This window comes from Benincasa hispida, chromosome 11 (assembly GCF_027475165.1).
Source record: "Benincasa hispida cultivar pf3 chromosome 11, pf3_genome.v1.1, whole genome shotgun sequence".
NCBI classification, from domain to species: domain Eukaryota; kingdom Viridiplantae; phylum Streptophyta; class Magnoliopsida; order Cucurbitales; family Cucurbitaceae; genus Benincasa; species Benincasa hispida.
In genome coordinates this window covers 35,146,391-35,160,215 of record NC_143488.1, presented here as the reverse complement: position 1 = coordinate 35,160,215, position 13,825 = coordinate 35,146,391, and positions in this window count along the sequence as shown.

Genomic DNA, 13,825 nt, shown 5'->3' with positions numbered 1-13,825 from the left:
AGGGTTTTAGAAAAAAAGAAAATATAGATTTATTTGACATCTTCTCTCCTGTGACTAGGATCACCTTAATCCATGTGTTGTTTTCTCTTGCTGCCCTAAACAACCTTATAGTTCATCAAATGCATGTAAAGACTACATTTCTGAACGGTGAACTTGAAGAAGAGAATTACATGGAATAACATGATGGCTTCTAGTCCATGGTCAAGAGACCGAGGTTTATAAGTTAGCTAAATCTCTCTATGGCTTGAAATAAGCTCCTAAGTAATGGCATAAAAATTTTGATAACCTAATCCTGTCTAAAGGTTTCAAAGTCAATGAAAGTGACAAATCCATCTACTACAAGTTTGAAAACAATCTTTGCACTATCATATGTTTGTATATAGATGATTTGTTAATTTGTAGATAAAACTTGCATGTTGTAAATGATTTGAAATCCTTATTGAGTGCAAACTTTGATATGAAAGACTTAGGAAACGCATATGTAATCTTAGGCATAAAAGTAACTAGATCTAAAAAAGAAATTTCTTTAGATCAATCTTATTATATAGAGAAGATTCTAAAGAAATATAATTTCGTTGAATGTAAACTAGCATGTACTCGTTATGACCCTAGTGTTAAGTTGTTCAAGAACACTGGTGACAGTGTTAATCAATCTGAGTATACGAGCATCATAACAGTCTCAACTATGTTGCTGACTACACTAGGCCTGATATAGCTTATGTTGTAGGATTACTTTGTAGGTTTACAATCAGACCTAGTATAGAGCATTGGAATACTATAGAAAGGGTTATGAGGTACTTGAAGAAAACCCAGAACCTAGGATTACATTATCAGAAGTTTAACGCTGTCCTAGGAGGGTTCAAGGATGCTAACTGGAACTCCCTCTCAGATGTTTCAAAGGCTACTAGTGGCTATATTTTCAATATAGTAGACGAAGCTGTCTCTTGGAAGTCCAAGAAACAGACTATCTCAGCCCAATCTACGATGGAGTCAGAAATGATAGCACTAGCTATAGCTAGTGAAAAAGAAAGTTGGCTTAAAAGTCTGCTATCAGAGATTCCCCTATGAAAAAGTCGGTACCAGCTCTATTGATCCATTGCGATAATACTGCAGCAATCGCAAAAGTTCAAAATTATTATTACAATAAAAAGAGACGACAAATATGTCATAAACACAGTACCATTAGAGAGTTTCTCATTATTAGTATAGTTAGAGTGGTGCATAAGGACTGATGAAAACTTGGTAGATTCTTTGATGAAAGGACTAGCCAGAGAGTAGGTTTTCAAAACCTCAAAAAGGATGGGACTCATGCCTATAGAGAGATAAATCACTGTGAGGAAAATCCAACCTATAGGCTAAAGATCCCAAGAAACAAGTTCAACGAGTAATAACTGATCACAAGTGATATGAAATGAATCATGCTAAAATGAACACAGAGTTCCCTTCCTATGACCTAGAGTCTGAGCATAATATCCTAAAGCATAAGAAAGATTGAACTTAGTTCTTAATGAGATCTATACTTGATGCCAAGTGGGGTACCTAGCTACAGAAGTACTCTTGATAGACTCACCTATGTGAATGTGGAAGTGGGGGTTGCTTCCTATAGAGTTTTAGGCAAACTCTCTAGAGCGTTCACTAAACCGAGATATACGTGCTAGGCCTTAAAGCACGTGTTTCCGAACAACACCCTAATGATGTTGTGTGTGAGATGTTGTTAGAGAAAGAGTTCAAAACCAAGAGTTACACTAGTACATTCTAAATCATCTATACTATGTAAAGGTTCAAATCGTAAGACACCTTTGCTTATGCACAGTCAACTAGATGTATTGAATCGAATTGCTATAAGACAACCCTTGGGGATGTTTCGAAGAATGATTCTATAATTCGATGGAATTCAAGATATGAATAATTGGTTTACGTTAGGGAAGAAACACATGTATATGTTATATTAGATGTTAACTAGTTATATAAGAACTAAATATATATCTAATCCGCTCGGAGTCAATTGAAAGATGGTCGAAAGAAAAAATCTCTATTTGACAGGGTTTCTTCCTATACCTATGAATTTCATTGGACCTATGAAAGTCTTTCATTTACTTCTCTTCGATGGAAGTTTTATTTTCCCAGAATGTATCCTAATTTTTGGCCTAATTCTTCTTCTGATGATCAATTCAACCTTTGATCAAAAAGATATACCTTGGTTATATTTCATCTCTTCAACAAGTTTATAATGAGTATAACGGCCCTATTGTTCCGATGGAGAGAAGAACCTATGATTAGCTTTTCGAGAAATTTCCAAACGAACAATTTCAACGTTGCTCGATGGAAAAAACTATTTTCTTATATTTTTAAAAGTTTTTCAAGTGGGAGATTGTTAGTGAAAAACTTCAAATAAATGAAAAAACAAGTTTTTTGGGAATCTCACATTGCTAAGATTACAAAGTGAAACCTCCTTTATAAACTTCCACCTTGAATTGTGGGTTTGGGCCTCAAGGGGTACCTATATTTTAGAGGGAGTGAGAAGATGGACAAATGTGGGTATGGTGGACTTCTCATACGAGTAGAGTGAGGTGAGGCATGTGTGTGGAATTATTTTTATTTAAAATAATAATAAACTTTTTTATTATTTTATTATTATGTTAAAATAAAGAAAAGGAAAAAAAAATTTCAATCTTCACGTGCGCAAACTTTTCTCTTCATCCATTTTGCGCACGTTCAGAGGATGCGTGCGTTTTTCTCTCCTCCTGTATATATGTGTATATATATTTTTATAGGTGAAATTGTTTCAATCACTATGCAAATGAATTTTGACAGTAAAAATTGGAAGGTAGATACCCAAACGGGAAAATAGAGGAAGAGGATGGAGATGATGAGAGAGAAAGGAATTTTTTTTTAATTTTTTTAATTAGTTTTATTATTTATTACCTTCTCAGCATTAAAAAAATATTATAAAAATTTAGTTACTTACGGTAGCAAATGGTAAAATTAACCATACGAATCATTTAAACCTATTTTTCAAAAGAGTTTTTTAAGTTGTCATTATTCTTATCAAAAGAACAAAATGAAAAGGTCGCCATTATTATTTCACTTAATGATTCAAACAATTTTCATATTTTCTTTTTTAGAATTCCTAGTTGTCATTATTCTTATCAAAAGAATAAAAGATGCATATAAACAAATTTGGTTCTGAACAATGAAAAATGTCATTCACGGAATAGTTTTAGAACACTTTGTATCTTCTAAGGGCATAGAAGTTGACAAAACAAAAATAAATGTCATAGCTAACCTTCCCTATCCTAAAAACATTAGGGAGGTACGCTCTTTTCTTAGTAGTGCAGGGTTCTACAGGAGGTTCATTAAGGAATTTTCAAAAATTGCACTCCCTTTGTCAAGCCTTATTAAAAAAGATGTCGTATTTGATTTCAACAAAGAATGCAAGGAAGCCTTTGACACATTCAAGGAGAAGTTGACATCTCCAATCCTTCAACCACCTCGATGAGACTTGCCATTTGAGATCATGTGTGATGCTAGCAACCTATCAATAGGGGTGGTATTAGGACAAAGAGTTGACAAGAAGTGCAATAATTGTTTACGCTGACCACGCTACTTTTAGATACCTCATGACGAAGAAAGAATCAAAGTCCAGACTTATCAGATGGATCCTTCTTTTGCAAGAATTCAGCTTAACTATTAAAGACAGAAAATGATCCAAGAATTCAATGGCAGGCCATCTAATTCGAATCGAGCAAGAAGAAGAGTTAATACCAATTAGATAAGACTTCCCAAATGAACACCTTTTCAAGGTAACTGCTTTCTTACCGTGCTATGCCGACATGGTAAATTACCTTGTTACAGATAAGTTATCCCTTAACACGTCTTCATCTAAAAGGTCCAAACTAAAAAGTTACTCTAAATACTTTGTATGGGAACCTTCTTATCTATAAAAATTTTGTTCTGATCAAATCATTAGGAGATGTGTCCCTAACAAAGAATTTGAGTATGTTTTGTCATTTTGCCATGAACATGCATGTGGAGGTCATTTTAGTCTTAAACGAACTGCTAGAAAAATTTTAGATTCAGGACTATTATGGAATTCTCTTTTTTCCAATTTGTATTCTTATTGCAAGTCTTGTGAAAAATGTCAAAAATTTGGATCTTTGTCTAAAAGAAATGAAATTCCTCTCAATTCTATTCTTGTTTGTGAAATATTTGACGTATGGGGCTTAGATTTCATGGGTCCATTTCCTTCTTTGTTTGGTTATTTGTAAATTTTGCTTGGAGTAGATTATGTTTCCAAGTGGGTTGAGACAATCTCCACTAGAACAAATGATTCTTCTATTGTACGAAATTCCTGAAAATAACATTTTTTTCTAGATTTAGAATCCCTTAGGGCCATTATAAGTGATCAAGGAACACATTTTTGTAATAGGACCGTAGATACATTATTGAGGAAATACAGAGTTCATCACCGTGTAGCAACCCTATATCATCCTCAAAAAAATGGCCAAGCGAAAATCTCAAATAGAGAAGTAAAAAACATTCTAGAAAAGACTGTAAACCTGAAAAGAAAAGATTGGAGTTCCAAACTTAATGATGCGCTTTGGGCTCATAGAACCGCTTTTAAGATGCCCATAGGAATAACCCCGTACAGGCTTGTATATGGCAAGGCATGCCATCTTCCAGTAGAGGTTGAACACAAAGCGTATTGGGCGGTAAAACAATGTAATTTGAATGTAACCCAGTAGAGGTTGAACACAAGCGTATTGGACTTGCTGTTTAGTTAATCCCTTATATACTTGACACCCCCTCTTCACCTGTTGGGAATGTCCTAGAACTCGCAGTTCGTGTTAAACATTCTATTTATCAATAATAATGACTTGTTAATTTTGCATCTTATTATAGAAATCCAATAAATGTATCCTTGGCTATGATCTGAATACTGTAACTTTATGTAGTGACATAAACAAGATCAAGTTGACAGTATATAGCCTGAATGGTCTAATAAGTATATGGATGAAATTGGGTATCTCATCCTGGTAACACTATTGGATACGGCCCACTCTATAATTGTTACAAGAAGTTGTAAAGTGCTACAAATGATGTGATCCACAAGTCGTTCATGTTGAGACATGTGAGTGGGGGCATCCTATGCAATGAGTTTGCATATAGACTGAACCATGAAAATAGTCTCTTTTCTTTATAACGACCGTTTACGGTTAAAATTGACTATTTCATTTATCATATAACCTAGGTTAACTCGATCTTAATCCTGACCTAGCTATGAACTCCTGTTTGTTCGGGATTATCCTTTAATCTGCAAACGGTGAGAGTAGTCCAACAACACTGCTCAATAAGCTTACCATTTTGGGGATAAGACTGGATGAATAGCTGGGGACATAGCCTTGCAAGAGGGAATTCACTCCTACCCTATTTAGGGTTAGTAGATAGGTTGTTCTCTTAAGTACTAATTCCAAGTCTTGAACAATCGGGGCTCCGCCTTCTCATGATAGAGAAAGAATTTGATTCATAGAGATTTGAATCACAATTGTTCATTAGAGAATTAGTAGGAACTTAAGGAACAAGATGTATTCACAGGGGTAAAACGATAATTTTGACTTAGTTGTGATTACGAACAACTTATGAAGGATCGACTTACTGATTATGGTTATAAAATGGACATAATATATTCACAGTGAAAGGAGGTCAATTATGGGCTACAGTGGAGTGTCCCATTAGTTAATGAATGGAAGTTAGATCGGACTAATGAGTTTAGCCGATTAATCTTGAATCGTTGGAGCCCATGATCTATAGGTTCGTGAGATCCCCCTACTAGCTCGTAAATGGTTAAGCTTTAGAGTAGCTTGAAAAATTAATTTGAAACGTTCAAATTAAATGGAATAAGAGAATATATATATTTAAATATGATTTAAATATATGAAGATGATTATTGTGCAAAAATTAATTTAATATTTGATATTAAATTAATTAATATTTTAAATTAATTTTTGAAATTAATTTTAGAAAATTATTTTTCAGTTTTATAAATCAAAATGTTTTTTGAAATCAAAATTTGATTTTAAAAGAAATTTGAAAATCGTTTTTGCATGCTTAAAATGGAAAATGCTGATTTTCCAATATCATCTTCTTCATGCTCACACAAAGCCCATTTTCTTCTCTTCATTAATATTCCAAGCATGAGCTACAAGTCATGCATTTCTCTTCTTTGCATGTTCATCTGCAATAAATAAAGAAGATTGGAATGAATTGAAGGCATGCATAACACATAAATTTTGAGAGAGAATTTCAGTGAGAAGAAAGTGTTCTTCAAAGTGAGCTGTTGTGAGTCTCTACCTGTTTTTCATCATTTCAAGCTGTTCTTGAGTCCTACAACTCGATCTAAAGCTCCAAGAGGATAGTGGGGAAGATCTTAAAGTGGTTCACAGTGATCTCTGGTGAAGACTACTGCGGATTGATCGAGTTCTTGAAGAGTTCTTCAAAGGTATGATCTTAAAACCCTCTTTTTAGAAGAGCATGCTTTGATTTCAGCCAAAATTAGTGAATTTGAATGCTTATGGATCCTTGATACTTACACTGCATGTTATCTAACTCTAACACAACATCGAGCAAATGACGCTAAAAATTTTCATTGAGACAAAATTTTCTTTCTTTCTTTTCATTTTCATTTTTTCTTTTCTAATTTTTCATTTTTCTTCTTTTTTTATTTTTGTTTTTAGCATTTCAAATAAATAGAATAATTTATTCTTCTCTTTTTTTGTAGGTGATTGATGCGTGGGAAAATGGAGTAAATAAATATGCGTTTATCGTGCGTTCTCCATGCGTCATTGGTCATGCGTTTATCTAAGGGGTATGCAATATGCGTTTGATGACCATACGTTCCTGCCACAAGTTTTTTTGTTCTCTCGCCAAGTATAACGGGATTGCAAGTTTCTCGGGTGATCCAAGGTCGAACTCAGGGACTTGTAGCTAAATTTTATGAAGTAAAGTGTTTGCGGCGAAGAATAAAAGAATAGTGAAGGTTATGAGCTATGCGCTACTCCTACTCCTAACTAACAGATTAAATAGTGGAAGTATGACTGTGAGAGATAGAGACACGACAACTATTAATGCGTAATAAAATGCATGAGAAAATAGATAAAATGTCGAGGATGACTTAACCGCAATACTAAGCTTGATCGCAAGGGTAACCCCAGCCAGCGCAAGCTATACGATTATGCTATACACACTTGTTGAAGATGCATGCAATGTATATGCGATAGTGTCGAGAGGCCTTATGTCTAAGTCTTTATTCTTGCTCACGTGCTCCCACACATAAACAAGATGATCGCATACTACCGTGCCCTACTTCTGGACGCATGCAATGTGATCTCATACTTTCATATCCTATCTATAGGGTGCATACGTTGTGTAATAGCAAATAGAGCTTATCTCTAAGCTTCTATTCTTGCTTATGCGATCCAATTTGACTCTCTCAAGCCTAGATTTGGTTTTCAGACTATTCTCTCAAGTATTCCTAAATGATGAATGATGCGCTCATAAGACAAGATAATCACATAAAACATGGTTGACATAAGATTATTCCTATCTCTAGGAACATTGCTTACTTTGTTTAATGCGTTCCACCACTTACCCTCCCAGGCAGTTAGCTACCGCTGATCAGCTCATAGACAAGCATTGCTACAACATCGCACTAAGCAAATAGGATTTTCTCACAATACTCGCATAATGCACACCTCTCAGTGGTTTGCTACATGCTATGCCCTTATGAATATAGAGACTTATTAAGATGAATTGAGATTTATGAAGGAAGTAATCTCATTAAAATAATAATAATAATAATCAAATGAAAAATAAAAAGGTCTGAAGCTTGTGTTGAAGAAAATGAGTAGAGAGACTAGGAGAAAAATCATATCCATAACCAGTGTTGGGTTTGGCTGGAAAATTTCACAAAATGACCCAAAACTCAAAAACTTTTCTACTAATGACCTCTTCCTAAAAACTTTTCTACCACTGACTTTTTGCCCATGCGAAATTCTAAAATTACTCCCAGTTTTTAAAAAGCTTGAGCGCACCACATTTCTTCTTCCTTCAATGATTTCTTCAGCCCTTCATTCAATGTGCATTCAATACACCACCAACATTCCACCAAAACATTTATTCATAACTAATATTCTTCCAATAGCATTGAAGAGAATGGAACGTCACTCTTATTATTCACTTTCTGTCGTTGAACTCCCCACGAAATTCTCTCATTGTTCTCTCGTAGCTTTCTCTCAAAGTTTCAACCCAACATCTTCGTGGATCGCTTTCATTGTCAAATTTAGTCCACATTTCTTCTTTCTTCAACGGTTTCTTTAGCCATTCATTCAATATACGATTTCTTCTCCCAAAACGCTTTCATAATAAGTGTCGTTTAGCATTAAATTACAACATGATCGTTTATATATTACTTTACAATCGTTTATATATTACTATGTGGTCATTTATACATTACTATGTGATCGTTTATATATTATTATGCAATCGTTTACTATGCGATCGTGTATAAATTACTATACGATCGTTCATAAATTACAATACGATCGTATAGTAAATTATAAATAATCGTGTACTAGTTTATACACAATTGTTTAGTAAATTATAAACAATTGTGTAGTAATATATACACAATCGTTAATTACAATATAAGTGTCGTTTAGCATTAAATTATAGTACGATCGTTTATATATTACTATGCGATCGTTTATACATTACTATGCAATCGTTTACTACACGATCATATAGTAAATTATAAATGATCATGTAGTAATTTATACATGATCGCATAATAATGTATACACGATCACATAGTAATTTATACATGATCGCATAGTAATTTATATATGATAGCATAGTAATGTATAAACGATCATTCATTTATCAATGATTTGTTTATCCCATTGTAGATCAATGACGCTACTTCGCATCTTTGTACAATTTGGTGGGGATTGGGATGAGTCTGGAAGAAATTATGTTGGTGGTCATATGAAAGGTCTAAAAATCAGAAATGATATAACAGTCAGTAAATTAGTGAGTATGATGCACCAACAATCGAATATAGATCTGGATATGTTTGATATACACATCGAATGTTGCTACAATCTATTGGTCCAGCTCCCCCAATTGACATAGTCAACAATGAAGATCTTAGCTTCTTTTTAGAAGGAAGTGATGCATCCCGGATGTCGTTATTTGTATTAGTTACATCTTGTAAAAGTCAAGGAGTACATACGGACAATATGTACTAGCATTACAATCCAACCGATCAACTCAATCCAATTCATACCATGTCTTTTTAGTAGGCAGTGATGCATCCCAGATGCCGTTATTTTCGCTTCATTTTTTCTATACAACACCAATTATACTATATAAATTTTATTGTACAATATATAATTTTAGCACCAATTATACTGTACAATATGTAATTTTAGCACAAATTTATCTAAACGATCACTTAGTTATTTATTTGTTTAGTTAAATGTACAATACCAATTTTATTCTACAAGTTTAGCACAAATTTATCTAAACAATCGCATAATAAAAACTAAACGATCGCATAACAAAACCTAAACAATCGTATAACAAAACCTAAACGATCGCATAATAGATATCTAAACGATCGCATAACAGATATCTAAACGATCGAGCAACAAAAACTAAACGATGGCATACACATATATCTAAACGATCGCGTAACAGTTAGCCAAACGATCGTATAACAAAACCTAAACAATCATATAAAAAAAAATAAACGATAGCATAATAGATATCTAAACGATCACATAATAGATATCTAAAAGATCGTATAGCAAAAACTAAACGATCGTGTAACAGCTAGCCAAAACGATCGCATAATGGATATCTAAACAATCGCGTAACAGTTAGCTAAACGATCGCTTAGTATTCTCTATACGATCGCTTAGTAATATCTAAACGCTCACTTAATATTCTCTAAATCTCGCTTAATATTCTCTCAATGATCAGGAAATGAACGAAATGGAGGGAGACCCTATTGTTGTAAAGTATTCGTAGAGACACGCATTCACCAAATGGTCTGAAAGCTTTTTAAAAACTGGGGGTAATTTTGGAATTTTGCATAGAGAAAATGTCAGTGGTATAAAAGTTTTTAGAAAAAAGTCATTGGTAGAAACGTTTTTGGTTTCAGGTCATTTTGTGAAATTTTCAAGTTTGGCTTGCCATTACCATTACACAATTTTGATCTTCACCCACTTGTAACTCACATGTGTATATGTGTGTGTATAGATTTTTATAGGTGAAATTGTTTCAATCACTATGCATAAGAATTTTTACGTAAAAATTGGAAGGTAGATGCCTAAACGAGAAAATAGAGGAAGAGGATGGAGATGATAAGAGAGAAAGGAGCTTTTTTTTAAAAAAAATATTAGTTTTATTATTTATTACCTTCTGAACATTAAAAAAAATATTATAAAAATTTAGCTACTTATGGTAGAAAATGGTAAAAGTAACCATAGGAATCATTTAAACCTATTTTTCAAAAGTTATGGGTTGTTAGACCTTTAAAAGACATATATTTTCTATGTTAATTCCTCCAAAATCGTATTGATTATTTGCTTTTAATGCTTATTTTGTAGGTAAAACGGTTCGGGGGCGATTAGGAGTCATTCCGAGAAATTAAACCAAAAAGGATAAAAAAATGACCAAGAAAGTCAACAAAGTTAAAGAAAATTAGAGAAATTACCAAAATGTCATCAAGCTCCAAGCGTCACAACTCTAGAAGAAGCGTCGAGCAACACTTGAAGACAGAAAGCTTACTTTTGCTGCAAAACAGGGCAGCGTTGCAACGCTTCCCATAGCATTACAACGCTCCAGATTTTGATGCATCTGTCTGCGCGCACGCCTCGCGCAATGCAACGTCAAGGCCAACGTCACGTCTCAAGCACAACGCTTCTTGGCTTTTTGCAATTTAGTGTTGCAACACTAACCTTAGCATCATGACGTTATCCTACGAGTATAAATAGTTTTTCTTTTATTTTTGCAAAAGAGGAAGCACGATTTCGATAGAGTCTGGAATTTCTCTCTGTATCAATTAGTCTTTATGGTAATTTTGTTTCCTACTTAGGTTAGATTTGAAGGATCTCATATCAATGAGTTCCTTGAGCGCGTTCAGATCGCTTCAATCTCACCGTGATTGAAATATAACATTATACATTCAACACATACAGTTATACAAATAAACTCTAATTAATGGCATGCTATGAACAAAAACATCATAAGGGAAAGAGTTCCATACCAGCTGAAGACTATCTTCAAACTTCAGAACTCCAATGCAGCGGAAACCATCCAAGTGATCTACCAACGCCCAGCGGAAACGTCGACTGCAGCAGCACGATCAAGGCGAACTCACAACCGCAATGGGGACGACACCACCACTAATGAGCCCCGGGTATTCTCGGAGTGAAAACCAAATGGTGGGCTTGGTGAATTTTGTAGAGGAATGAGGACACACGAATCGTGTAGGTGATAAGCAAGTGGGAGAGCAATCGACACTATCGCATAGCATAAGTGCTTATAGTCTAGAGGAACTACACGATCGTGTAGGATTTACTGAACGATCATTTAGAAAAAGGTGTACGATCGTTTAATTAAATCGGCACACTATACGATCGTCTAGAGAAGCTATCCGATCGTGTACGCAAGAGTGTGCGATCGTTTAGCGCGAGGTGGACAACCGTTTAGGCAGAGAAGCGACTATCGTATAGGCTTTCGAGCGATCGTTTTTTTTCACCAACGTGCGCTTCACGAATTCCTTTTTTTTTTTGGCGAATCACAAACGAAGCAAAAAAGAAAACTATTTTCATTTTAACTCATCGGTTACAATAACCAACGTTGCCCACTAACCCGCATCCGAACATGAAACTTGGCATAATTATCTTATAATTAACCAACTAATTAATTAATTAATATAATCATATTATATTTTTATCCTATAGTTTGATATCACATATCTACTATAGTATTTTCTCCTCTACTTGATATAAATCATATTTATATCTAATTTTCTCCAAAATAATGTATCTCATACATTTAGCCAATTATATCATATATAATTAACTAATTCAATTATATCATATATAATCGAACTTCCTCTTGTCAATTTGAACATTTCAAATTAACCCAAATACTGGTTCTCGACTTTATCCAAGCTACCCAAGGGACCTAATGAACCTGTGGTTTGAAGCTCCAACGGTACGTGAATAGCTAACTAAACTCTTTAGCCACGAGATCCACCATCCGTTAACTGTCAGGCATTCCACTAAAGACCAACAGCTGAACTCTTCTTACCACAGATATATTTCTGTGTCTATCGGATATAACCAATCATGAGTACGATGACCTTTCACAGATGTTCGTAAGTACAACTGGACCAAATTATCGTTATGCCCCTGTAGTTACATCTCACTCCTTAAGTACCACTGATTCCTCTAATGAACAATACAACATAATCTAATTATGTGTGAACACCTCTCGGGCCAAGTGAAGATGTGTGGCGCCATAGCAGAATCAGCTCTTAAGGGAGCTATCTATCTACTTACCCCTGCTTCGGGGAAGGAGTGAATTCCATCTTGTGTAGCTGAGTTCCCAACTCCCAGATCAGACGAATCCCCAAAATGGTAGATTTGAATCTGCGATCTGGTCACTCGCACCTATACAAATCAAAGGACCGCCCTCAATGGCAGAAGTTTCCAAATCACTTAAGATTGAGGTCATGTTACCTATGGTCATCCTAGTGAAGTGAAGTCTCTGTCATGAATGGTGTTATATAACGAGACGTTAACACTTCGTGGTCAGGTCTTATACAAACTCTTTGTATAGGACGTCCCCGCTTGCATGTCCCCAACACGAATGATCAGGATCAGACCATCTGTGACAAGTCACAACATTTGTGATCATTTCACAAAGCGGGCCGCATCTGTAGTTTTACCAGGATAAGGTTTCCCTCCTTTATCCATATACTACAGACCATTTTGGTTATCACTCAAGACATGATCCACTTATATGTCACCACATACATGCTTGAGTCACATACAGATAACCAGGAATTTTATGTTTATTAGTTTGTGGTAAAGCAAATAAAACAAGTAAATGAGCAAAATACAAGATGTGAAGTAAATATCACAAGCGTTCGTACATACTGTTTACAAACTACAGGACACGAGACTTTAGGGCATCAACCCCAACAAGATTTTGATTTCTTTTTGGATTGTAATCAATAATTTGTAATTCTTCATGAATTTGTCTATGAATTTATGAAGTAATCAATCTTGTTTCTATTTCAAGAGTTCTTGCAATTCTTTTGAGTTTTCTACTTGTCTTTATCATTTGTAATCTGATTTGAACATTTTTTAATCTGATTTTAATTCTTGAAGCATGTTGAATGATCTATATTTTGAACATGTTTAGCCTAGATGCTTGGTTTAGTTACACTCATGATTGAATGTGTTGCTTTTAATGTATTCGATTGAATGTCTAGCCAAGATCTACAAGAGACAATAGTAATTATGTGTTTAATGGCTATCCTAGGATGCACTAATTACTAGACTTGAAGAAAATCAGTTAATTGAGTAAGCTATCTTGACAATTAATCGGCGCAATTGAATCCTAGAACTTAATGCGTGTTTTCTCTTCTATGGCCGCTATCGAGCCCAATAGAGGTAGAAGCATGTAGATTGATTAGGGTTAGGGTTATCCAACCTTAATTAATGATTAAGACACTCACTTGACTAGG